The sequence below is a fragment of the Mesoplodon densirostris genome, chromosome 1 (genome assembly GCF_025265405.1).
Source record: "Mesoplodon densirostris isolate mMesDen1 chromosome 1, mMesDen1 primary haplotype, whole genome shotgun sequence".
Classification (NCBI taxonomy): domain Eukaryota; kingdom Metazoa; phylum Chordata; class Mammalia; order Artiodactyla; family Ziphiidae; genus Mesoplodon; species Mesoplodon densirostris.
The window spans coordinates 216,452,252-216,479,351 of NC_082661.1; the positions used below are offsets into that span (position 1 = coordinate 216,452,252).

The 27,100-nt window shown below is 36.9% G+C and overlaps 1 protein-coding gene and 1 pseudogene across 3 annotated transcripts in view; one reads left to right on the plus strand and one right to left on the minus strand.

Annotated features, from left to right (window-relative positions):
- PDLIM5 (PDZ and LIM domain 5) overlaps nucleotides 1-27,100 on the plus strand; it is a 229,439-nt gene that overhangs the window by 21,938 nt on the left and 180,401 nt on the right. The window lies entirely within an intron of this gene.
- Nucleotides 2,529-3,883, minus strand: LOC132500267 (heterogeneous nuclear ribonucleoprotein A1-like; annotated as a pseudogene).

Below are 27,100 nucleotides of genomic sequence, written 5' to 3' on the forward strand. Positions count from 1 at the left end.
TGAGTATCCTTAAAAACAGGCACTTTACCAACATTCTTCATGTAACAGTTCATCTTGGATCTTCTTTCATCATCAATATATAAAGACTTTTATCATCTCTGTTTTTGGTTGTATCTTGTTTTACTGTGTTTCTCCATACTTAAATATTTTGAGTTTTTATGTTGATAGTTTAGAAGAGACATAACAAGTATAGGGATAGAGAGGCAGGATATCATAGTGTGTAAGAGTATGGACTCTGGAGCCAGTCATTGTTTGTTCAAATCCCAGTACTTACACTTTCTTACTGTGTGACCTTGACCAAATTACAAAGCTCCTCTGGGTCTCTCCTTTCTCATTTGTAAAATGAGATTAATTAGTAGTGTACTTATATTGTAAGATTACTGTGAAGATTGAGTTCTTATTTTTTAAGTACTTGGCATACCTGGCAAAGAGTGCATGCAATATAAATATTAATATAAACTATTTTTGCTGTTATTATGGGTATAATGGTTGCTAAAATTTAGTGAGAGGTAGATATCAAATGATTTTAGGTATTCAGTCCAGGCATCAACACATATCCTTTTGCCAGTTTCCTATCTCTTCAAAAATCTGTGCATATTATTAGGTATTTGTTGGATGGAGGTAGGATAAGGGGAGGGTGGTAGAAAGGAGGTTTCGAGTTTCAGAGACCTGGATAGAATAACTGTTGGCAGTTATCCAAGCTTTTCTGGCCGTATTGCCTTTGGCATATCTTGGGTGGCCGTTGACTAGAGCTGCTCTAAGTAGAGCCAGCCCTACTTGCTGTATCTTGGAATCTAGGGAATAGTTTTAAAGGTTCTCGATCCAGTAAAAGGCAATTTAAGTTAATACGAGTTAGTGAATTTTGGCATGTAGTCTAGCTTGGAGATGCATTCTGTAACCTTACTGACCATTTACTTTCTTTTTGTGTTTAACTATTCTTAAAGCATTAAAAGTAGCATGCGTTATTTGAGAGACACTTCTTTTTTTTGGAATTTGCCTTTTTGACTTCTCCATGTATATAGTTTTCTTTTATTAAGTTTAAATTTGGAGAAAAAGAACCGTGACTTCTAGTTTTTCATATTAAAGTGGTTTTAAAAAATAGCCTGGAATAGATGAAATGTAACGAAACAAAAAATATAAGAAAATTTGGCCTGTGGTTTCATGGATTTGTAAAATTTTATTTTAGTGTAGTCTTCTATGAACCTCCTTAAAATCAGTGAAAAGTTATTAATCAAATGATCATTTTTTATGGTAAGTATACATTTAAAATATTTGATTTCTGCCTACTAATTTTTATGTATATTTCACTTTTGATAGCAAGTCAGGCACATAAGAAGTTAAAGAAGCTTACTGTGACCAGTAGAATATGGTTTAGTGTAGTATTTAGTGTACAGTCAGCTCATATATCTGGGGGTTCCATATCTGCAGATTCCGCGTCTGTGGATTCAACCGAATCGAAAATATTTGGAAAATTCCAGGAAGTTCCAAAAAGCTAAATTTGAATTTGCTATGCTGGCAGCTATTTACATGGCATTTACATTGCGTTTACAACTATTTACATAGCATTTACATTAGATATTATAAGTAGATGATTATTATAGAGATGACTATTATAAGTATTCTAGAGATGATTTAAAGTATATGGAGGATGTACATAGGTTATATGCAAATACTATGCCATTTTATATAAGGGACTCAAGCATCCCTGAATTCTGGTATCCACAGGGGGTCCTGGAGCCAATCCTACTTACTGAGGGATGATGGCCGTACCAGGTGACAGTGAAGTGCAGTCTGGCTGTCTGGCTAGAAGTGTTTTTTTTACTTTTGTTCTGTAAAAAAATGCCACTGCTAATTTGAGAGGGATTGTATTGAATCTGTAGATTGCTTTGTGTAGTACAGTCATTTTCACAATATTGATTCTTCTAATCAAAGAACATGGTATATCTCTCCATCTGTTTATAACATCTTGAATTTCTTTTATCAGTGTCTTATAGTTTCCTGAGTACAGGTCTTTTACCTCCTTAGGTAGGTTTATTCCTAGGTATTTTATTCTTTCTGTTGCAGTGGTGAATGGGATTGTTTCCTTAATTTCTCTTTCTGATCTTTCATTCTTAGTGTATAGGAATGTAAGAGATTTCTGTGCGTTAATTTTGTATCCTGCAACTTTACCAAATTCATTGATTAGCTCTACTGGTTTTCTGGTGGCATCTTTAGGATTCTCTATGTATAGTATCATCTAATCTGCAAACAGTGAGAGTTTTACTTCCTCATTTCCAATTTGTATTCCTTTTGTTTCTTTTTCTTCTCTGATTGCCGTGGCTAGGACTTCCAAACTATGTTGAATAATAGTGGTGAGAGTGGACATCCTAGTCTTGTTCCTGCTCTTAGAGGTAATGCCTTCAGTTTTTCACCATTGAGAATGATGTTTGCTGTGGGTTTGTCGTATATGACCTTTGTTATGTTGAGGCAGGTTCCCTCTATGCCCACTTTCTGGAAAGTTTTTTTTTTTTTTTTTTTTTAAAAGACACATTTATTCAGCGTCATGATCAGACTATTACATTTAGCAATCAACAGCATGGGTGCAAAAAAAAAAAAAAAATCTACATTAAAACCCTTTGTTGGAATGCTTTACACTTTCCACAGAACAGAAACTAAAATAACCTGTTATACAATTAGTCACAAATACAGTCCTCGAGTTTTGCCCATACACATGAGTATGGTCTAAAACATGTCTTCTTTGTAGCAGCTAGGCCCTGCCACCACTGTGCTTGGCTGAGTTCACAAATCTGTTGTAACCTGTAGCTTCCCTGTCACTTCTCTGGCTCTCCTCTCCTGCTAAGCTTTGTTTCCTGGCAGTCATCAAAACCTTCTGCCACTGCCCTAGCTACTGCTGCTGCTGGAACCACCATAGCCACCTTGGTTTCGGGGTTTGGCAAGGTGTTGGCCTCCACCACCATAGGGCCCAGAACTTCTGCCTCCAAAGTTTCCTCCTTTCATGGGTCCAAAATTGGAAGATTGATTGTTGTAACTGCCAAAATCATTGTAGCTTCCACCACCTCCAAAATGGCTTCCGTCGTTACCAAATCCATTACTGCCATCCCCACGGCCACCATATCCCCCACCACCACGGCTGCCACCAAAGCCACCTCGACCACTGAAGTTTCCTCCACGACCAAAGTTGTCATTCCCACCAAAACCCCCTCCACGACCACCACCAAAGTTTCCAGAACCACTTCGACCTCTTTGGCTGGATGAGGCACTAGCCATCTCTTGCTTAGATAGGGCTTTCCTTACTTCACAGTTGTGGCCATTCACAGTGTGGTATTTCTGAATGACAATCTTGTCTACGGAGTCATGGTCATCAAAGGTTACGAAAGCAAAGCCTCTCTTTTTGCCACTGCCTCGATCAGTCATGATTTCAATCACTTCAATTTTCCCATACTGTTCAAAATAATCTCTTAAATGATGTTCTTCAGTGTCTTCTTTAATGCCACCAACAAAAATCTTTTTCACAGTTAAGTGGGCACCAGGTCTTTGAGAATCTTCTCTTGAGACGGCCCTCTTTGGTTCCACAACTCTTCCATCCACCTTGTGTGGCCTTGCATTCATGGCCGCATCCACCTCCTCCACAGTGGCATATGTGACAAACCCGAAGCCTCTGGAGCGTTTGGTGTTTGGATCCCTCATTAACACACAATCTGTGAGCGTTCCCCACTGCTCAAAATGGCTCCTCAGACTCTCATCGGTTGTTTCAAAGCTCAAACCTCCGATGAAGAGCTTCCGCAGCTGTTCGGGCTCTTTGGGTGACTCTGACTTAGACATGACGGCAGTGGAGGGGGGCGGGGGAGACGTTAACGATGCTTACTCGGCGGCGTCCACGAGCAGAAAGCCTGGAAAGTTTTTATCATAAATGGGTGTCGAATTTTGTCAGCAGATTTTCCTGCATCTATTAAGATGATCATATGGTTTTTATTCTTCAATTTGTTAATATGGTGTATCACATTGATTGATTTGTGTATATTGAAGAATCCTTGCATCCATGGGATAAACCCCACTTGATCTTGGTGTATGATCCTTTTAAAGAGTTGTTGGATTCTGTTTGCTAGTAGTTTGTTGAGGATTTTTACATCTATATTCATCAGTGATATTGGTCTGTAATTTTCTTTTCTTGTAGTATCTTTGTTTGGTTTTGGTATCAGGGTGATGGTGGTCTCATAGAATGAGTTTGGGAGTGTTCCTTACCCTGCAATTTTTTGGAAAGGTTTTAGAAGGAAAGGTGTTAGCTCTTCTCTAAATGTTTGATAGAATTCACCTGTGAAGCTATCTGGTCCTGGGCTTTTGTTTGTTGGAAGATTTTTAATCACCGTTTCAATTTCAGTGCTTGTGATTGGTCTGTTCATATTTTCTATTTCTTCCTGGTTCAGTCTCGGCATGTTGTGCATTTCTAAGAATTTGTCCATTTCTTCCAGGTTGTCCATTTTATTGGCATACAGTTGCTTGTAATAGTCTCTTATGATGCTTTGTATTTCTGCTGTGTCCACTGTAACTTCTCCTTTTTCATTTCTGATTTTATTGAGTTGAGTCCTCTCTCTCTTTTTCTTGATGAGTCTGGCTAAAGGTTTATCAATTTTGTTTATCTTCTCAAAGAACCAGCTTTTAGTTTTCTTGATCTTTGCTATTGTTTTCTTTGTTTCTATTTCATTTATTTCTGCTCTGACCTTTATGATTTCTTTCCTTTCACTAACTTTGGGTTTTGTTTGTCCTTCTTTCTCTAGTTCCTTTAGATGTAAGGTTAGATTGTTTATTTGAGATTTTTCTTGTTTCTTGAGGTAGGATTTTATTGCTATAAACTTCCCTCTTAGAACAGCTTTTGCTGCATCCCATAGGTTTTGGATCGTCGTGTTTTCATTGTCATTTTTCTCTAGGTATTTTTTTATTTCCTCTTTGATTTCTTCAGTGATCTCTTGGTTATTTATTAACGTATTGTTAGCCTCCATGAGTTTGTGTTTTTTACCTTATTTTTCCCTGTAATTGATTTCTAATCTCATAGCATTGTGGTCGGAAAAGATGCTTGATATGATTTTGATTTTCTTAAATTTACTGAGGCTTGAATCGTGATCCAAGATGTGATCTATCCTGGAGAATGTTCCTTGTGCACTTGAGGAGAAAGTGTAATCTGCTCTTTTCAGATGGAATGTCCTATAAATATCAATTAAGTCCATCTTGTTTAATGTGTCATTTAAAGCTTGTGTTTCCTTATTTATTTTCATTTTGGATGATCTGTCCATTGGTGAAAGTGGGGTGTTAAAGTCCCCTACTATTCTTGTGTTACTGTTGATTTCCCCTTTTATGGCTGTTAGCATTTGCCTTATGTATTGAGGTGCTCCTATGTTGGGTGCATAAATATTTACAATTGTTATATCTTCTTCTTGGATTGATGCCTTGATCATTATGTAGTGTCCTTCTTTGTCTCTTATAATAGTCTTTAAAATCTATTTTGCCTGATAGAGAATTGCTACACCAGCTTTCTTTTGATTTCCATTTGCATGGAATATCTTTTTCTATCCCCTCACTTTCAGTCTGTATGTGTCCCTAGGTCTGAAGTGGGTCTCTTGTAAACAGCATATATATATGGGTGTTGTTTTTGTATCCATTCAGCAAGCCTGTGTCTTTTGCTTGGAGCATTTATTCCATTCACTTTTAAGGTAATTATTGATATGTACGTTCCTATGACCATTTTCTTAATTGTTTTGGGTTTGTTTTTGTAGGTCCTTTTCTTCTTTTGTGTTTCCCACTCAGAGAAGTTCCTTTAGCATTTGTTGTTGTAGAGCTGGTTTTGTGATGCTGAATTCTCTTAGCTTTTGCTTGTCTGTAAAGCTTTTGATTTCTCTGTCAAATCTGAATGAGATCCTTGCCAGGTGGAGTAATCTTGATTGTAGGTTATTCCCTTTCATCACTTTAAATATATCATGCCACTCCCTTTTGACTTGTAGAGTTTCTGTTAAGAAATCAACTGTTAACCTTACGGTTGTTCCCTTGTATGTTATTTTTCATTTTTCCCTTGTTGCTTTTAATAATTTTTCTTTGTTTTTAATTTTTGTCAGTTTGATTACTGTGTGTCTCGGTGTGTTTCTCTTTGGGTTTATCCTGCCTGGGACTCTGCACTTCCCAGACTTGAGTGGCTATTTCCTTTACCATGTTAGAGAAGTTTTCGACTATAATCTCTTCAAATATTTTCTTGGGTCCTTTCTCTCTCTCTTCTCCTTTTGGGACCCCTATAATGCGAATGGTGGTGTGTTCAATGTTGTCCCTGAGGTCTCTTAGGCTGTCTTCATTTCTTTTCATTCATTTTCTTTATTCTGCTCTACGTCAGTGAATTCTACCATTCTGTCTTCCAGGTTACTTATCTGTTCTTCTGCCTCAGTTATTCTGCTATTGATTTCTTCTAGTGTTTTTTTCATTTCAGTTATTGTATTGTTCATTTCTGTTTGTTTGTTCTTTAGTGCTTCTAGGTGTTTGTTCTTTAATTCTTCTAGGTCTTTGTTAAACATTTCTTGCCTCTTCTTGATCTTTGCCTCCATTCTTTTTCTGAGGTCTTGGATCATCTTCACTATCATTCTGAATGCTTTTTCTGGAAGGTTGCCTATCTCCACTTCATGTAGTTGTTTTTCTGGGATTTTATCTTGTTTCTTCATCTTGTACATATTCGTCTGCCTTTTCATTTTGTCTCTCTTCTGTAAATGTGGTTTTTGTTCCACAGGCTGCAGGATTGTAGTTCTTCTTTTTTCTGCTGCCTGCCCTCTGGTGGATGAGGCTGTCTAAGAGGCTTTTGCAAGCTTCCTTATGGGAGGGACTGGTGGTGGGTAGAGCTTGGTGTTGCTCTGGCAGTCAGAACGTGTGTCTTAACGCTGTAAGGAAAAGGTACTGGATCTGAAATCAGATGTTCTGGCTTCTCATGCTCTTCATTAGTTAGGTAGTATAAACTCAGATAATTTTTTTCAAATCACTAAGCAACATTCTCATTATAAATTTGGATAATTTGCTACAGAACTTTCTTGGGAATGAAGTTGAAAAATTTGTAAATGAAAGGAATATAATTTTTTTAAAATTTGCAGAATAAGTTCTGAGTTCATATTAATGTCATTTTTTCCATCTTAGTAATATAATCTTTAATAAGTACTTGGAAGTAAGGATTCATTGCCTTTTTAAAAAGTTTTCACAGAGGTCTAACTAATAAAACAATAACTGGAAAGCATCTGTATATGTTTTCTAACACAATTTGTTCTCCATGGAGTTCCTCTTTCTGTAATTGTTTTTCTTTTTTTGGGGGGGGGGGCGTTTTTTTGCGGTAGGCGGGCCTCTCACTGTTGTGGCCTCTCCCGTTGTGGAGCACAGGCTCCGGACGCACAGGCTCAGCGGCCATGACTCACGGGCCCAGCCGCTCCGCGGCATATGGGATCTTCCCGGACTGGGGCATGAACCCGTGTCCCCTGCATCAGCAGGCGGACTCTCAACCACTGCGCCACCAGGGAAGCCCCCTTTTTCTGTAATTGGGAAATTCAGTGTATTTACATTTCATTCATTTGGTGAATTTTGATAGGCTCTGGGGATACAAAAATGCATAAGATGTATTTCATTTCCTTGGAGAGATCACAGTCACATGGGGGACACAGACTTAAAAAAAACAAGTGAATTTCAGCAGAGCATGAAAGAGCTTTATTAGAAGATGAAAGAGTGCCGTGTAAGTTTTGGGGAGAGATTAGTTATAATTGTGTGATATTCTGTACAGAACAAGACTCGTATATTTGTTATTTATCTAGACATGAGAAGGTTGTGCCCACATGGGGCTGTTGGATGGTAAGTTATCATGAGTAGCTTTGTGGAAACCGCATGTCATTAGTCAGATGGGGTCTTCCCTCCACCAGAAGTGCCTCTGCTGTTAAAAGGTGGGGTGGGGGGCTTCCCTGGTGGCGCAGTGTTTGAGAGTCCACCTGCCGATGCGGGGGACACGGGTTCGTGCCCCAGTCCGGGAGGATCCCATATGCTGCGGAGTGGCTAGGCCCGTGAGCCATGGCCGCTGAGCCTGCGCGTCCAGAGCCTGTGCTCCGCAATGGGTGAGGCCACAACAGTGAGAAGCCTGTGTACCGCAAGAAAAAAAAAAAAAAGGTGGGGTGCTGTGAAAGAAAGGAGTGAAAGGGGAAAGAGAAGCTAATGTTTTGAGAACAGAATCACAAGGTGAATACGTGCCTTAATGGGCATCTGTTACTTGACAGAAGGACAGAAGAAAGTACAAATCTCTACCTTTATCTCTTTGAATCTGGCCAAACTCTATTTCTCTCTTGTTTGTCCACCTCTGCTAGTTTCCAAGTTTATTTCTCTTAGGCTTATCTGTTTAGTTATGATAGCACTCTAGGATTACAACTGCAATATGTCTTCTTTTGGTTATATATTATTATCGTGCTAGAACTATGTCATCAAGTGATATAATAAAATATTCTACAAATAAAAGCATTTGTTTCACACATTGCATGACCAATGTAATAGATATGCAGTTGGGAAATTACGTGGTTAAAGTGAGGTGAACTAGTGCATACCTCTTATGCTTAAGGAATATTATCACCACCAGTGGCTATTCTCTTAAAGAACATAAATCATGTGACATCTGTGTGGTAAAAGGTGAATGGATTAAAAATCTGGGCTGAGGATTATGGGAGGTCTCAAAGGTTTTCCTCAAGGTCAGAAAGGCAGAACTGGGTAGTCATTGTGCTTCTCAAGATCCCTTAGATTCACCTCTCAGATGAATCCTACACATCTAAGTTCTGCCACCATGATATTAGTTGTATTTCTTATGCTCCAACCACTCAGAGTAGATCTGTAGGTTACTACCTGTAAGTATCTACCTTAGCACTAGAATTTCTTTCCTTAAAATAGTCTTTACATTTTTTTGTATTTGGAAATATTACCAAATAATAAAGGATATACAATTACATTGAAATATATGCTTTTTTCTCAAAATCCCTCCATCCCAGCTAGTCAAGTTCAACACTAGTTGAAGTTCACTGACAAAATCTGTATCTGGCGTGTACTAATAGCTTTTAGTAACAAAGGCTCTGGCGTGAAGATAAAACAAAATGTTTCTTATGAGTTTATACTACATAACTAATGAAGAGCATGAGAAGCCAGAACATCTGATTTCAGATCCAGTACCTTTTCCTTACAGCGTTAAGACACACGTTCTGACTGCCAGAGCAACACCAAGCTCTACCCACCACCAGTCCCTCCCATAAGGAAGCTTGCAAAAGCCTCTTAGACAGCCTCATCCACCAGAGGGCAGGCAGCAGAAAAAAGAAGAACTACAATCCTGCAGCCTGTGGAACAAAAACCACATTTACAGAAGAGAGACAAAATGAAAAGGCAGACGAATATGTACAAGATGAAGAAACAAGATAAAATCCCAGAAAAACAACTAAATGAAGTGGAGATAGGCAACCTTCCAGAAAAAGCATTCAGAATGATAGTGAAGATGATCCAAGACCTCAGAAAAAGAATGGAGGCAAAGATCAAGAAGAGGCAAGAAATGTTTAACAAAGACCTAGAAGAATTAAAGAACAAACACCTAGAAGCACTAAAGAACAAACAAACAGAAATGAACAATACAATAACTGAAATGAAAAAAACACTAGAAGAAATCAATAGCAGAATAACTGAGGCAGAAGAACAGATAAGTAACCTGGAAGACAGAACGGTAGAATTCACTGACGCAGAGCAGAATAAAGAAAATGAATGAAAAGAAATGAAGACAGCCTAAGAGACCTCAGGGACAACATTGAACACACCACCATTCACATTACATGAGTGTTTAATGTTTGAGGAAAGTACATCTTGGAGTAATTGATACTAATCTTGAATTGAAACAATTTTTGTCTACAAATAGCCAGGGAACTGTTTTTCTTTAATGGTGCTTATTTGACTTGCAAGATTCATATTCATTCAGGTTTTCCAGAAATTCCTATTACCTTCATTTTATTGAGGCGATCTTTGTTTTCTTTCATAGGTGTTAACTTTTTAGTCACTCTGGCCCAAAGTCCTTTAGAAAGGGAGATATAATTTTTAAAAATCAGTGCCATCCTTAAAAAAAACTTACTTATACCTTTGAAAAAATGCAGTGTCACTTCTAAATCATATCTTTGCCATTAAATGTGTATTATAAGTAGCCATAAAAAAAACTCTTCTTATTTTTTGGGCACAAAAATTTCATTTCCAGGTAAATTATATAAGCAAGCAAAGCCTTTCTCTGAACCTGAATTTGTACATCTGTAAAATGAAACACTTAACACATTTTACAGTGTTTGTACTTTTTGAGTCAGTTCTTCAGCCATGGCAAGTTCAGTTTAGCTAGTAGGTGTTTTTGAGGCCTCCTGGTGAGCACGTGTTTTGCATTCCCCCTTACCACCTCCTTCTTTATTGAGCTGTTTCCGTCATCGTAAAATGCTTTGCCCTTTACTAAAGCGAATGGCATAAAGGATTTGCCTCAGGGGCAGTTATTTCTCCATGAGTTAAGGTGGAGTAGGAGTACTAAGGAAGTGAGGTCAACACAGAATACAGCTCATCTCCTTTTATGGAAAGTAGTTTTGCAGGAAGAATTACTTTGCACACCACCCACTGAGAGTGAGGCAGTTTAGAAGATGCCCCTTTTGGAATGGTCATAAACATGTGTTTTCTTCTGTTGATGAAATGCAAGTAGTTCTTCCGTCTCAGATAGCATGTGGGCTCTTTTTAGTCATGGGGGAATAGAATGGATGATCGAGACAAGTAATTATCCTAGCAGCTGTGAACCAGGCACACTTCAGTCTGGGACACTGTATCCCTGGTTCTAGAGTTTGACAGGCCGATTGGGAATGTTTGATCGTCTTAGGTTACATGAGATGCAGTTCCTATGAATGCATATGCATGTAAATTATATATACTTTAGACACACACTTGTATGTGAATGATAAATATTACATAAATGGTGAAGTCATTCTACAGTTTGATTATCAGGCAGTTAAAATGTGTTGCTTTTATGGTTTTGGTCATAATATGAACCTTACTAATTAGGTGTAGAATGTCAAGAATATTGCCTACTATCTGGTAATATCTTTTAAACAAGTATCTTTATCTAAAAATCAAAGTTTAATGAACTTGTAAAATATTCAAATATATAAAGTATACAAAGTATAAAGTAAAATTTCCTCAGACTTTTCCAGCCTCCTTTCTTAACCAGATGTATTCTTTCTGGCTTTTTACTCTTCATTTCTCTGTTCCAATGTGCACCACTCTCCCCCACTAATACATGTTGTTCTGCAACTTTCCTTTTGTTCTTTTTTTATATATAAATTTATTTATCTTTGGCTGCTTTGGGTCTTTGTTGCTGCGCGCAGGCTTTCTCTAGTTGCTGTGAGCAGGGGTTACTCTTTGTTGCAGTGCATGGGCTTCTCATTGCGGTGGCTTCTCTTGTTGCGGAGCACGAACTCTAGGTGCCCAGGATTCAGTAGCTGTGGGTCACAGGCTCTAGAGCGCAGGCTCCGTAGTTGTGGCGCACGGGCTTAGTTGCTCCGCGGCACGTGAGATCTTCCCGGACCAGGGCATGAACCCATGTCCCCTGCATTGGCAGGCAGATTCTTAACCACTGTGCCACCAGGGAAGCCCTTCCTTTTGTTCTTTAATATGTATCATGGATATGTTTCTAGGCCAGTACATATAGGTATTTATTATTGATGTACATAATTTATGCATCAATGTTTTTGAAGTAATTATCTTTATATCCAGATTTTTTTAATGAATGTTTGCTTATTTATTTATTTTTGCCCAATACATATCTTTATGTGGCTGTTAATAACAGAAAAAGTTAAATATAAAGGGTAAGTAATCTTATTAATGAGTGTTTTGGTGAGTTATATGCAAATTTCCAATTAAAATTAAAAATAATCTGAAAACAACCTAAACATTTTTGTCAACAAGGACTGTAAAATATTATAAACTCTGTTTATGAATATTTTTCTGTATATTCGATTCTATGTAAAATAAGACTCGAATGATTTTAGATTTTTTAAAAAATCTTTGAAACTTTGACATCTGCAAATATGCTTTCCATTCAGTTTTTCTCAAAATCAAAAATATGTAACTAATACATTATACCTCTAAAAATGTTTATTTAAAGATTTATAAATAAAGTAGCCAGAATTACAATCACATATGCTATATATTATTTATCTATAGTACTTAAAATTCCTGAACATGTTCTTCCATATAACAGTGAATAAAAAATTAGTGAGATGACCCAAAGGAGTAAATGGTCAAAGTTAATTTCCTTTGTATATTGCATGTATTGTCCTTCTAGAATTTCTCTTTAGTTTGATATTTATAATCCTATTTTATGTAGGCTGCTATTAAAATAAGTCAGTGTTTCTGATAATTGTGCAAATGGTAAATGGCAGCAGAAGCCAATTTAGGATTGAAAAAAAATGTGGCTGGTCTGCTTATCATATGATCCAGATATGAAAAACTGAGAAATGATTCAAAGAGTGATGATGCAAAAAGGTAAATGATTCTTTTAGACTAGCATTTTACTGAATAGCCAATGTTGCAGTGTTAAGTAATTCAGTAAATTAATTTGGGTTCTACCCAGAAGAAGGTAAGAGTGGATTCTTAATATACCTTTCAGTTCTGTGTTTGGTTCTTTTTGTATTATATGTGAATATAAATTTTGTACTAAAATATTAAATGGCCGTGTGCTGTTGTTTTTTATACAGCTTTATCTGTCAGAAGCTCTTTATTCTCTATCTCAGTCACAAAGCAGCACTATTTATTCCCAGGGGAAATTTTTACACGCTAGTGTGACCCTTGTTTGTGTTCACTAACAGAGATCCTTAGTATTTTGATTTAGGGGTGTGGTCACTTGCTCATTGTAGAAAATGCAGTGATCATCACCTTATTCAGAATAAAAGCCAGAAATGGATTCTGGCATTGATTTAATTGGCCTCTAGCATTCGCATTTGAGACGAGAAACTTAACCCACTTTCAAGCTCTTGAGCTATTCAGGTGTTTGATTAAATCATTTCCTTTCATAACTTCTTAGCTCTGACATTGATTTTGATATTTTCGAGTTAATATGATCATATTAAATAATGAACCTTTTACTGTTGCTAGTTCATACTTAAATCCTGGGACAATTTCCTTTTCTTTTTGAACTGAGAACAAATTGGATATTGAATAATCTCTTCAGAATGTATCTTCAGTGTTTAGCTAACTTGTGGAATACATCACTTGCATATTATATCGCTATTCCTTTATGCCTTTGCAAGTTTTCAGTGACAACCAAGGCTCATAATCTTTACAACTGACACGTATAAACTGAGCTTTATTTTTTCATAGCATTGGTAGGATGAATATCCATTTCATCATCTCTATCTCATTTAAGTTAGAGATTTCTTATGCCAGAATCAGATAAGGGAAGGAATATCATTTTTATAGTAAGATGGAGATCTTTCACCTACTTTTAAAGTATGCTGCTCTAAAAATAATTACATAATTATCAATATTGGTATACTTTTTTCAGCTTTAAGATCCTAAACTAATTCCAGAGGAGCTATTTAGTTTTAAGAGGTGCTTTTCTCCCCCCATTTCCCAATGGTTAAGAGATAATAGGACCAAATTAAATGTATGAAGCAGAATCTCCTATATGTATTTGGTAGATTAAAAGGCACTCCAGATTTTTATAGCACAGTGTGTTGGAATTAACTGATTTTTATGTTGAACTTAGCTTTCTTACCTAGTAGAAGTTTAGGTTTTTTTTTTTTTTTTTGGTTGAATTACAGACAATATTCAAGTACATCTTTTTAAAAAATTTTATTTATTTATTTATTTATTTATTTATTTATATTTGGTCGCACTGGGTCTTAGTTGCAGCTGGCCATCTCCTTAGTTGCGGCTCGTGGGCTCCTTAGTTGCAGCTTGCTGGCTCCTTAGCTGCAGCTCACCGGCTCCTTAGTTTTGGCATGTGGGCTCCTTAGTTGCAGCAGGCGGGCTCCTTAGTTGTGGCATGCGAACTCTTAGTTGTGGCATGCATGTGGGATCTAGTTCCCTGACCAGGGATTGAACCCGGGGCCCCTGCATTGGGAGCACACAGTCCTTAACCACTGCACCACCAGGGAAGTCCCCAAATACCTCTTTGAGTTTCCGTGATGGAAATAAAAAATAAAAAATACCTTATAATCCTAGTAGGAAATATATACTACCAAGAAAACTGTTCATATAAATATTTATTTTTAAAATGCAGAAATGGAATCACTATATATGTTTTGTAGCCTAAATTTTTAGCTTTATTGATGTTTAGTTGGCATGCAATATAGTGCTCATATTTAAAGTGTATAATTTGATAACTTTGGACATAATCTATACACCCCTAAAAGTACTCACCACAATCAAGAGAATGAACATATTAATCACCCCCAGAAAGTTCCTGGGAGCTCTTGTAGTCCCTTCCTTCCACTCTCCCACCTCCCCACCGTCCCCTCATCCCAAGCAACCACTGATATGCTTTCTGTCACTATGTTACTGTAGATTAGTTTGTATTTTCTAGAATTTTATATAAATAGAACTATATCGTATGCACTCTTTTTTTTTTTGGTGTGAGTTTTTTCACTCAACAATTATTTTGGGATTCATGCATGCTGTAGCTAACAGTAGTTCATTACCTTATATTACTGAGCAGTATTCCTTTGTGTAGATGTAGCATTGTTTGTTTATTTACCTGTTGATGGCTATTCAGGTTATTTCCCATTTTTGACTGTTAATTTATGAAGAAAGCTGCAGTGAACATTCACGAACAAGTCTTTGTAAGGACGTGTGCTGTCATTTTTCTTGGTTAAGTACCTAGGAGTGAAATGGCTAAATTATATGGAAGGTATTTGCCTAACTTTTTAAGAAATTGCCAAACAGTTTTCCTAAGTGGTTGTACCATTTTACATTTCCATTAGCAGTGTATGAGAGTTCAGTTTCTGTGCATCCTCATCAACACTTGGTATGATCAGTATTAATTTTAGCCATTCTAATAGGTATATAGTATCTTTTTTAAAAATCAAGATAAATTACTGGAGTCTTCAACATGTGATGCACTGTTCAAGTTTTTTTTTTTTTAATTGAAGTGAAATTCACTTAACAAAAGTAACCATGTTAAGGTGAGCAATTCAGTTGCAGTTTAGTACATTCACAGTGTTGTGTAACTACCACCTTTATCTAGTTTCAAAACATTTCATCAGGGCTTCCCTGGTGGCGCAGTGGTTGAGAGTCCGCCTGCTGATGCAGGGGACACGGGTTCGTGCCCCGATCCTGGAAGATCCCACATGCCGCGGAGCGGCTGGGCCCGCGAGCCATGGCTGCGGAGCCTGTGTGTCCGGAGCCTGTGCTCCGCAACGGGAGAGGCCACAGCAGTGAGAGGCCCGCGTACAGCAAAAAAAAAAAAAAAAAAAAAAAAAACATTTCATCACCCCAAGAGGAAATCCCATCCCCATTAAGCAGTTACTCTCCGTTTTCTCTTCCCCTCAGCCCCTGGCAACTACCAATCTGCTTTCTGTCTCTTACATTTACCTATTCTGAATATTTCATATGAATGGAATCATACAATATGTGGTCTTTGGTGTTCGACTTCTTGAACTTACCATAGTGTTTTTGAGGTTCATCCATGTTGTAGCAGATATTAGTACTCCATTCCTTTTTATTTTGGAATAATAGTCTATTGTATGGCTATATCACATGTTATTTACCCACTCATCAGTTGATGGATATTTAGGTTGTTTCTGATTTTTGGCTATTGTGAATACTGGTGCTGTGAACATTCATGTACGCGTTGTTGTGTGGACATATGTTTTCATTGCTTTGGGTATATACCTATGAGTGGAATTACTGGGTCATATGGTAACTCTATGTTTAACCATTTTAGGAACTGTGAGACTGTTTTCCAAAGAGGCTGCACAATTTTATTTCCTAACAGCAGAGTTATGAGGATTCCACTTCTCCACATTCTTGTCAACACTTGTTATTGTCTGTAGTCATCTTAGTGGGTATGAACTGGTGTCATTGTTGTTTGGGTTTGCATTTCCCTGATGGGTAGTGATACTTTTTTTATACTTTATGGACATTTGCATATCTTTTATGGAGAAACATGTATTCAGATTCTTTGGCCATTTTAAAAGTAGGATATTTATCTTTTTATTATTGAGTAGTAAGAGGGTTTTTTAAAAACATGTATTCCAGAGGCAAGTTCCTTATCAAATATATGATTTGCAGATATTTTCTCCTGTTCTGTAGGTTGTCTTTTCACTTATCCTTTGAAGCACAAACATTTTTAATTTTGATGAAGTCCAATTTATCTATTTTTTCTTTTGTTGTGCCTTAAGTATCACATCTAAGAAGCCTTTGCCAAACCCAGAGTCTTGAAGATGTACTCCAATATTTCCTTCCAAGAGTTTCATAGTTTTAGCTATTACATTTAAGTAGATGATCTATTTTGAGTTAATTTTTGTGTATGGTGTGAGGAAGAGGTCCAATTTCATTCTTTTGTATGTGGATGTACAGTTGTGGAAAACCATCTTTTGGTTTTAATTTATTTCCTTAATGACTGATGATGTTGAGTGTCTTGTCTTTTTTTTTAATTAAAATTTTTTCCAGCTTTAGTGAGATGTAATTGACATATAACATGTAGGTTTAAGGTGTGCAACATATATTAAAGTATATAATATATGTATTGTGAAATGATCACCACAATAAGGTTATTTAACACATCCATCACCTCACATAATTGTAATTTTTTTGTGTGTGGTGAGAACGTTTAAGTTCTAGTGTCCTAGCAACTTTCAAGTATATACTACAGCATTGTTAACTATAATCACCATGATGTATATTAGATCCCCAGAACCTATTCATTTTATAACTGGATTAAGCATCTTTCGTTTGCTTTTTTGCCATCTGTGTATTTTCTTTAGTGATATATGTTCTCCTACTTTTTCACCTAGTATTCTATGGACTGAAATTTAAGTATATAGATCATTCAGTTATTGACATTGAAAGAGATTGAATTCCATGATCCTTTTAATCAATGAATAATATTTAATTTCATTAATATATTATAATTTTAAAAACTTTGTATCATAGGGGCTTCCCTGGTGGCGCAGTGGTTGAGAGTCCGCCTGCCGATGCAGGGGACACGGGTTCGTGCCCCGATCCCGGAAGATCCCACATGCCGCAGAGCGGCTGGGCCCGCGAGCCATGGCCGCGGAGCCTGTGTGTCCGGAGCCTGTGCTCCGCAACGGGAGAGGCCACAGCAGTGAGAGGCCCGCGTACAGCAAAAAAAAAAATAAAAAAAAAAATAATAAAAAACTTTGTATCATAAAGATGGTTATTTACTATTATAAAAGCTGTTACCCTGCACTCTTATTTGACAAAGTAAGTACTTAGAGGTCTAATTACTAGGGCCCAAAGTTTATGAATTCTTAAGGTTTTTGATAATTATTGCTAAATTGCCCTCAAGAAAGATTATACTCCAACAGTGGGAGCATTTGAGAGGGTCAGAAAAACCTTTAGAAGCATGCATTGACCATAGGATATCGTAATGTGCCTTCTCATTCTACATACTAGATCTTGATAACACCATACTATTTCTTGACTAACTTTCATGTCTCTGGGGGCACTGCAGCTTTATTTCTCCTTCTGATACATGTTTCTTACATATTGTTAAGATTTTTATAGCTACATTTCTTGGTGCTTTTGAGCTCTGTATATCTGGAAATTCCCACACATCTTTTAAGGTTGAAGCCAACGTGGCCCTCCTCAATGAAATCTTTCTCAGTTTCAACCCCAGAGTGTAAATTTATTCTAAGCATGCAGTACATTTCATATATGCATCTTTGAATTTCAGAACCTACCCCTGTGCCTGGCATCAATACTGACTAGTTAAACTACGCATAGATCAAATCAGGTTTCTGGTCTATATTATTTATATTCTACAGTGTATCTTTCATATTAATGCTAATTTCAACTTGAAAAGTTTATTGGTGTGATTGTACCCCTAACTTCTATAATTAAGTGAGAGATCATAGTTAGGTTTGGGAATCTAGATATCATCAACATATATGTAAAAATAATTTTTTGTTTGTTTCAGGATTTTGTAATCTCAGATGATACAACTGTGTAAGCCTGGTCTGGTTTTACTGTTTAGAATTACAGAATAAAATGTTTTGTTAAACTTTAGCTTCAGATTTTTAAAAAGATTTTCCATTAAGTTGCAGTAAACTGTAAATATGGTTCAATTAAGGTTGTGTTCTAAGTTGACCTTGACAACATCTTCTGTTAGGTAGCATGCCAAAATTAAAGTGGAGCTTAGTTATTAAAAAAAAAAGGTTTAGTATTGTAGTTATTTGTCCATCGCCTCTAGGCTTACAGATTTGTCCATCAAGCAGTGAAGACATAAATTTCATAGAACCAACTGTCTAGGAAATTTTTAAAACTTAGAATCTTTTGAATGTTAAATTGAAATTAGTAAATAAATATATTAGTTGCTTTGTATATAAAAACAGAAAGGACTATTCTATTAGAATTCTTGTAGAAGTCTTACTGAATTGATGAATATGTAAGAGGACATTTTTGTGAAGATCAGAACAAGCTGTTTCCCAAGGAAAGTCTGGGGAGGTATTTCTGCAACTTGAACAGCACTCATGCAGCAAGTTGAGTTAGTCAGGGGTTGCTTTGGCCAGCAAGCACACGGGTGCCCAAGAACATGGCTGGGCTGATGGCTTGCTGGATGCACATTTGACCTAATAAAGGAGAAACCAAATTAACTGACCACTCACTGCCAATTTCAGTTTCCAGTTGACTTAATCCTGAAAACTAGAGCATAAATAGATAACAGCCTACAAATTCAGGTAGTTCCAGAAAAACCAGATTTATCTAAAATTATATCTCACTGTAGTATATAGTTCCTCTGTAAATTTTCATTGATGGTAGTAACTAAAAAGGCATTAACATTTGAGTCTTTGTGATTTCAGAAGATTTATGCCAAGCAGGTGGGACACTTTCAAACTCATACCAAATTAGTGAGCTGTGATTTAAGAATTGCGTAAGACTATCCTCTTGTGTAGGTTTCTTTTTTTGGAAGACTGCTTTATGTATGATTCTTTGTCATATGTATTATTTCCTTCTAAGGAAGGTATTGTCAGTGGATTTAATTGAATTAACACTTTTCTGTGATGTTTTTGTGTTCCTAGTGATACTGCTGAGCATTATGAGGGCATGTCTTAACAATAAAATATTTACTGTCAATAAAATCTTTCTGCTTAGTATTTTAAAGTTGAGAAGATAATTTTTTATCCTGCTAGTAATGACTACTTCTTATTTAAAGAAGTGAAAATAATAATTCAGACACTTAATACCAGTATCCTAATAGAGGTAAAAAAGTAAAGGAAGAGTTTATATACCCAGTGAACTATATAAAACATGGTATGATCATGATAGAAATATGGTTACCAATTATATGATCAAAATTCATTTTGGAAAAGTAAATTGACTGTGCTCATTTGTTAATGAGGATTTTGGCATTCCTATTAGAGAGGTAAACTGGGAAAAGCATCTTGGTGGATTATTCTGGAGTTCAGGCTTCAATCTTATTTGTAGTGTAACTTGTCTTTGTAGCGTCACAAAGAGTTATGTAGAGATCATGAAACAGCTTCATTTAATAAAGTGGGCATCTCTTTCATGTTAACTATATATGTTATTGTAACATAAGAGAATGTGTATCTAGTGTGCCATTATCCAGTTTCAAATCATAGATTTCTGATCACTGTTTGCCACCAATACTTTTCTCTTCAAAGCTGCCAGACTGAGTGTAGAGCTACAAGCTGTAACAGAGTTTTAACTTGCTAGATAGTCTGAGAGGAAAAACTACATTCATTGTTATATCTGTTATTGGAGAATCCTTGGAGAACTGCTTAGCTAAACCTAGATGTTCAGCCAGTAATACAAATGAGGAGTGACCTGGCCTTTGAGGTCAGTGCTAAGCACTGGGAAATCAAATATGTGTGCTTTAAAAAGCAGGTTCTGAGGTTGCTTCATGTTCTGTTTCCCCATCTAGGTTTTAATTACCCTCACATCATTACTTTGTAAAACATCATCTATATAGTTACATACTAATGTTTAGTGCCCTTTTCTCTGTGTGTGCTTTACTTCAAAAAGTATTACATTAAAAAATCAAAAATGGCTGAATGATTAATTGGGTGTGAGGAAACAATGAAAAAATAAATAAAAATAAAAAGCAGGAAACACAAAAGACCCCGAATAGCCAAAGCAGTCTTGAGAAATAAAAGCGGAGCTGGAGGAATCAGGCTCCCTGACTTCAGACTATACTACAAAGCTACAGTAATCAAGACAGTATGGTACTGGTGCAAAAACAGAAATATAGATCAATGGAACAGGATAGAAAGCCCAGAGATAAACCCACACACATATGGTCACCTTATCTTTGATAAAGGAGGCAAGAATATATGATGGAGAAAAGTGGTGCTGGGAAAAGTGGACAGCTACATGTAAAAGAATGAAATTAGAACACTCTCTAACACCACACACAAAAATAAACTCAAATTGGATTAAAGACCTAAATGTAAGGCCAGACACTATAAAACTCTTAGAGGAAAACATAAGCAGAACACTCTATGACATAAATTACACTTTTGTGTTTTTAATATTTCATTGACATTTTATATATTTTACTATTGTAGTGGTGTATTTCCAACTCAGGATCTTCACACATACTGATCTTCTTTTTGAAACTCTTTCTGCCTGGCTAACCCCTGGACTTCCTGAGTAACCTGGTTGACCCCTAGACTCGTTGAGATAGCTGTATTATTTGCTCTCATAATACCTTGCATTAAAAAAAGGTAGTACACTTATGAGAATTATATTTAAGTGCTGTAATTATGCTAATTATTTAATTAGTGTCTACTTTCTATACTAACTTCACCAAGGCAGAACCTGCATTTTTCTTGTTCACCACTATATTGCCTATTTCCCATTGCCTCCTTGGTGTATAATGGATGTGTACAGAATGAATGAGTACGTGCATGTAGCCATTGTAAAATGAGGAAGGGGAAACTGAAGCAGGAGGGAAGATCTCTGAATAATATATAAAGTTTTGAGGGTTTTTCCCCCCTCTTACAGCTGCTTTGGAAATAGGTTCTTCACTCCTTATTGTGTGACTTTTCACAGAGTAATTATATTTTTGATCAAAGCTCTCTGCACTTAATTATGTGACCTTATGATTATAACTGTCTAATACTTTACTCTCATTTAGCCTGTCAGCGAAAACAATAGCTGTAAAAGCTGTTAATGGTATAAATTTCAGGAGAAGAAACTTTGCCCATAGGTTTTGGTTTTTTGTTGTTGTTGTTTTTTTGTTTGTTTGTTTGTTTTTGCGGTACACGGGCCTCTCACTGTTGTGGCCTCTCCCGTTGCGGAGCACAGGCTCCGGATGCCCAGGCTCAGCGGCCATGGCTCACGGACCCAGCCGCTCCGCGGCATGTGGGATCTTCCCAGACTGGGGCACGAACCCGTGTCCCCTGCATCGGCAGGCGGACTCTCAACCACTGCGCCACCAGGGAAGCCCTGTTTTGTTTGTTTTTTTTTTTTTTTTTTTTTTTTGTGGACCATTTTTAAAGTCTTTATTGAATTTGTTACAATATTGCTTCTGTTTTATGTTTTGGTTTTTTGGCCAGGAGCCATGTGGGATCTTAGTTCCCTGAACAGGGATCGAACCCACACCTCCTGCATTGGAAGGTGAAGTCTTAACCACTGGACCACCAGGGAAGTCCCTGCCCATAGGTTTTTACTGCAAATGATTTCATGGAATTCTTTGGGTTGGGCACTCTGGTCTACTTAGTAGGTAAAAGAAATTCTATTCTATTCTTTCATGAAGACATTCTATTCATTATTCAAGATAAGATTGATTACACCACCTGTTCATCAAAGTATATTTTGTGTTAATAGACGTTTCTAGAAAAAGTGAAGCTTCTCTCTATAGAAGACATTTCTTACGGTCAAGAGGCATGTAATACATTATTATTATTTTTATCTAATATATATTCGACTAGATTATATTTTATTATTATTTACTGCTTTGACCACAGGTCTGTATTCAGTTACAGGAGATGAAACATAAAATGGAGAGAAAAAGTAATTATTTATGTCTTCTCTTCTCCTTTCTTGAGAGTACACTTAAACTTTCATTCATTTATTTATATATTTATTGAATATGTAATACATTTGTAAGGTTCAGATAAGAAACCATGTAACAAACATATATAGTAAATAATCTGTTACCTGTCTGCTCCTCCCAGTTCCAAATGAGTAACCTCTTTCCTCTGTAACCCCTTATCTCTGTCTCCTGTGTGCCTATCCTCCAGATGGGTAACTGCGATTAGTAATTTTTTGAGTATCCTTTCAGATTTTTTTTTTTTTTTTTTTTTTTGCGGTACACAGGCCTCTCACTGTTGTGGCCTCTCCCATTGTGGAGCACAGGCTCCGGACGTGCAGGCTCAGCGGCCATGGCTCAGGGGCCGAGCCGCTCCACGGCATGTGGGATCTTCCCGGACCGGGGCATGAACCCGTGTCCCCTGCATCAGCAGGCGGACTCTCAACCACCTCGCCACCAGGGAAGCCCCCTGCCTCAGGAAATTTTACATAAGTTACACTTACATTTTTCTTTTTACACTGGGGGAATTGAAGGCTGAGTAAAGAGAGGAGGAACACACAAAAAGTCTAAAACGATAAAAAGGCAGAAATGATGTTTTGGGTATTCAGGCTTTTATGTATCATAAAACAAGTTATAGCAACTGAAATGATATTTGTTTTTTAAAATTTTATTTACTTCTACTAATTTTAAAATTATAGAGTATAATGAAGAAATATTGTAAAGTTGCCCATAATCACGTTGTCTAATCTCTTCTGGTAATTCCTGTTGACACTTAGAAAAAAATATTTTTCTAAATTTCTAAAAAAATTTTTTTTAACTCTTTTAAAATATCATGATATTTAAGGCACAGAAATTGGTCTTTGATGTTCCAGTACAGTGTTATTTGAAGTGTTGTCCAGAGAGTTGTCAGTTTGTGATAATGTAAGTTCAGAAATTGAGAGTATTTAGAAATTTTTATAGCATTTTGACCCAGTAATTTTATTTTATCGTATTTAAAAAAATTTTTATTGGAGTATAGTTGATTTAAAATGTTGTGTTAGTTTCAGGTGTATAGCAAAGTGAATCAATTATACATATACATATATCCACTCTTTTTTAGATTGTTTTCCATATGGGCCATTACAGAGTATTGAGTAGCATTCCCTGTGCTATACAGTAGGTCCTTATTATCTTTTTGCATATAGTAGTGTGTATATGTCAATCCCAATCTCCCAACTTATCCCTCCACCCCTTTCCCCCTGGTGACCCAGGGATTTTATGTCTGTTGAACCTAATAGTAGAAATATGGGACTTTTATTTTATAAACTTTTTAAATTAATTTTTCAGATAATTTTTTGTTGTATTTTTATTAAGGTATTGGTCTGAAACAGATTGGAGATTTTAAAAAAAACTGGCTCTTCACAGGTGCTTTGAGGAGATGTGCTCTATATTATTTCATTGATCAATTATATTTCATTGATCAATCATACTCCTACCTCACCAGCCTCCTCAGAGAGAGGCTTCTGTCATCATTCATCAGGGGCATCTTGGGGAAGATCCTCCTACCAAAATTAAAATGTTGGGAGGAAATATGGTACTGCCCCATCTTGGAAGGCAGAAACTGGGCAGGCTACCTTGTCTCCCCCAAGGTGTGAGCCTATGAGTTGGATTTTGGAGTAAGATTAGCTCCGTGAGAGAACTGATTTTAAAATGAAGAAAGGAGATTGGGTGGAGGGGGTCCTGTCTTTTCTGCCACTTTCCGTCTCTTCCTTTACTTTCTCTCCCCTCTTTCCCCTCCTTTTCCCTCCTGCCTTCTCATCTTCAGCTTCCTCAGTTTCCCTTCTTTTTTGGTCTGCATGGTTAGAAATTTTGACTGAGGAATTTTTTTTTAATTTGTGTGATGTATGGATACCTATTTTTGGATACCTGAGAGTTCATCAGGGTAACGGTTTAGAGCTAAACTTTAAGGGAGAGAGGTTTCCCTCCTGCTTTATCCAGCCTAGTTTATCCAAGTTGGCGGGACAGATAGATGGGATTTAAGGGAATCAACTGTGAAGAGTAAAATGTGTACATTTGGCTGGAGGGTGCAGTGTGTTATCTCAGGAGGGAGAGGGACAGATGATGTGCCGGGTGGGAGAGCAGCCCAGCTGGGGTCACAGGATGGACCTTGAAATCACACTGCCTGGGTTCCAGCCTCAGCACCGTGACTTCCTAGCTCCGTGACCTTAGACTAGTAACTCTCTGTCTTCATTTCCTCACTTATAGATGAGGGATGCTAGTGCTTTATCGTGTCTTTCTGAGGTTAAATGAGTGAATACCATCTAACTCTGCAACGTTTCTTCCCCTTTCCTCCTCCTCTCCTGTATTATCAGCATCAAGCCTGTACCAGGCAGCATGGTGAACTAGTTATCTGTGTGGGTGTTGTCACTGGTGCAAGTACCAGCCAAGTATTTTGCAGGATGGGCACGTAGTCCGATTTCTTCCTTCCTCCTTTACCATTCTGAAAGTTTTGTTGTTGATTTTTAAATCAACAGACAGAAGTTTGTGATAGTGGCTGTCTTTTTGTTTTCAAGATCGGAGGTATCAGATGTATCAGATGTTGGGTATTTCTGAAACTATTCAGTTATTTCCCATCTCCCCATGGAACCAATGGTCACAAACAGGCATAGAAAGTTATATTGTTAGTGGCAAGACACCTTAGATTATATAGTCCAAACTATCTCCCTTCCCCCGCCACTTCTTTTCTTAAATAGCTGAACAAGGTCAGGACAGATGCATTCAGTGTGGGTGTACTTCCTTTTAAAAATAACTTTCTTGAATATTAATTCAGTATTTAAATTATTACTACAAGAGGATTCCTCAACCTTTCTTTAGCCGGTAGAATTTTTAATTAAGATGGGTATTTTTCACTGATCTCTCCCAAAATAATATTGTTTTATAGTAGGCTTTCATCATGTAGAAGGAAGATGTTTTTGATGGTGCAAGTTCACATTGGGACAGAAATAGCAGTAATATTGTCCAGGTCAGATGTGAATTTATTTTAGAGATCTGCCAAGTTTCTCCTCCTAGGTGTTTGTATCTGTCACTTGGCCACAGAAGAAATTCTTTTCTTACCAATTAAACCACTCAAAATCTGATAATAGTCCTGTTTTAAAAGGCCCAAACATCTTCCTACCTGTACCAGCTTCGCTCTCTGAGACTTGCTTCATATCTATCAAACACTCAAGAAGTGTCATTAGAACATCTAACTCCAGACCACTCAGAGTTCTACCCCTTTTATGGTTTTACTCTTTTGCTTGTTTCTGTGAGCTCCTAAACTGCAGGTTGTGATTTTGACTGTCTAACATCTAGTTACTTAATATGAGAGTTTATATTTATTCTATACCGAATGATAGGGAAGTAGACTGCATTTAGCTCACACAGCATCTTTTTATTCCTGTTTGGAGTGATTACTGTTACATCTTTATGGGACAATTTAAATATTCAGTGTAGAGATAATTTATAGTACCCTGAATAATCAATTCTTTCTGACCTAGGAAACCTCCTTTCTCGTTTCTTCCATTTACCAGTGTCATCACAGTTTAACAGAAAGTTACTGTACTTCTTTTTGAAATTATTTTGAAGCTATGCTTATTATTTATTTTAATAATATAAATTCAGTTTCTCTGAACGCTAGCTAGATTGAAACTCGGTTTTCATTTTCTAGCACTTGCTATGGTAAAACAAAACATTTCTGCCATCTGATTGAGATGACTTATGTGTAATGAGGATCAGAACTTCATGACTATATCACTCTCATGGAGAAGACCATTTACAATGTGTGACTAAAATTACGTAATGGTTTCTTGCATCTGGCCGTTTACTCACCAATAATTTATTGTGTACTTACTCTGTTTTTCATTTTCAGATTCATATATCTCCTGTGCAGTACCCATGTCATGTGGCTGTCTGCCTTCTGCTTAGACATACCCAGGAATAGGAATCCCATTACTTTGCAAGGAAACCATTTCATTTCTGGAATGTTCTGAATGTTTTCAAGCCCTTAGCTGAGAATTGAAATCTTGCTTTCTGGAACCTGTACCCATGGACCCTCGTTCCTGCCTAGAGGATTATTAGATTCCTGGGTTCTCACTCAGACTTTCTAGATGAGAATCTCTTGTAATGAGTCCGCATCACCTATACTTTTAAAAAGTGCCCTGAGAGATTTTGATCTGCTGAGTATGGGAATCACTGCTTTGTAAAACACAGTCATTCTAGTCCACTATCATATACACTCCGTCTTTTCACTTTTCAGCTGTGAACATGGGGGTGCATATATCTTTTCAAATTAGTGTTCCCATTTTCTTTGGATAAATCCTCAAAAGTGGAATTACTGGATTGTATTATAGTTATATTTTTAATGTTTTGAGAAACCTCCATACTGTTTTCCATAGTGGCTGCACCACTTTACATTCCAAACCAGCGGTGCAGGAGGGTTCCCTTTTCTCTACATCCTTGCTAATAATACCTATCCTTCTCAAATTATTCCAAAAAATTGTTTCTGATTTTTTTTTATGATTGTGGAGTAATTATCAAGTGAAAATCAAGAAAGATTTCGTTCATTTACTTAAATACCTAAATATAGTTTTAGATTTTGAGTGAAGAAAATAAATATACTGAAACATCCATTTCAACTGGGGCTGGTCATGTCTGCCAGTTTTTGAGGTTGTTGTGTGTTTCACGTTGCTTTAAGGAGAAAAGTTTTTGGTTTGCACATCACTTGGGTAGGGCAAAAGGCTTACTGTCTCTCCTTCCTCCCTTGTTGCTTCCAGACAAAATGAAATATAACAACAACAACAACAAAACCCC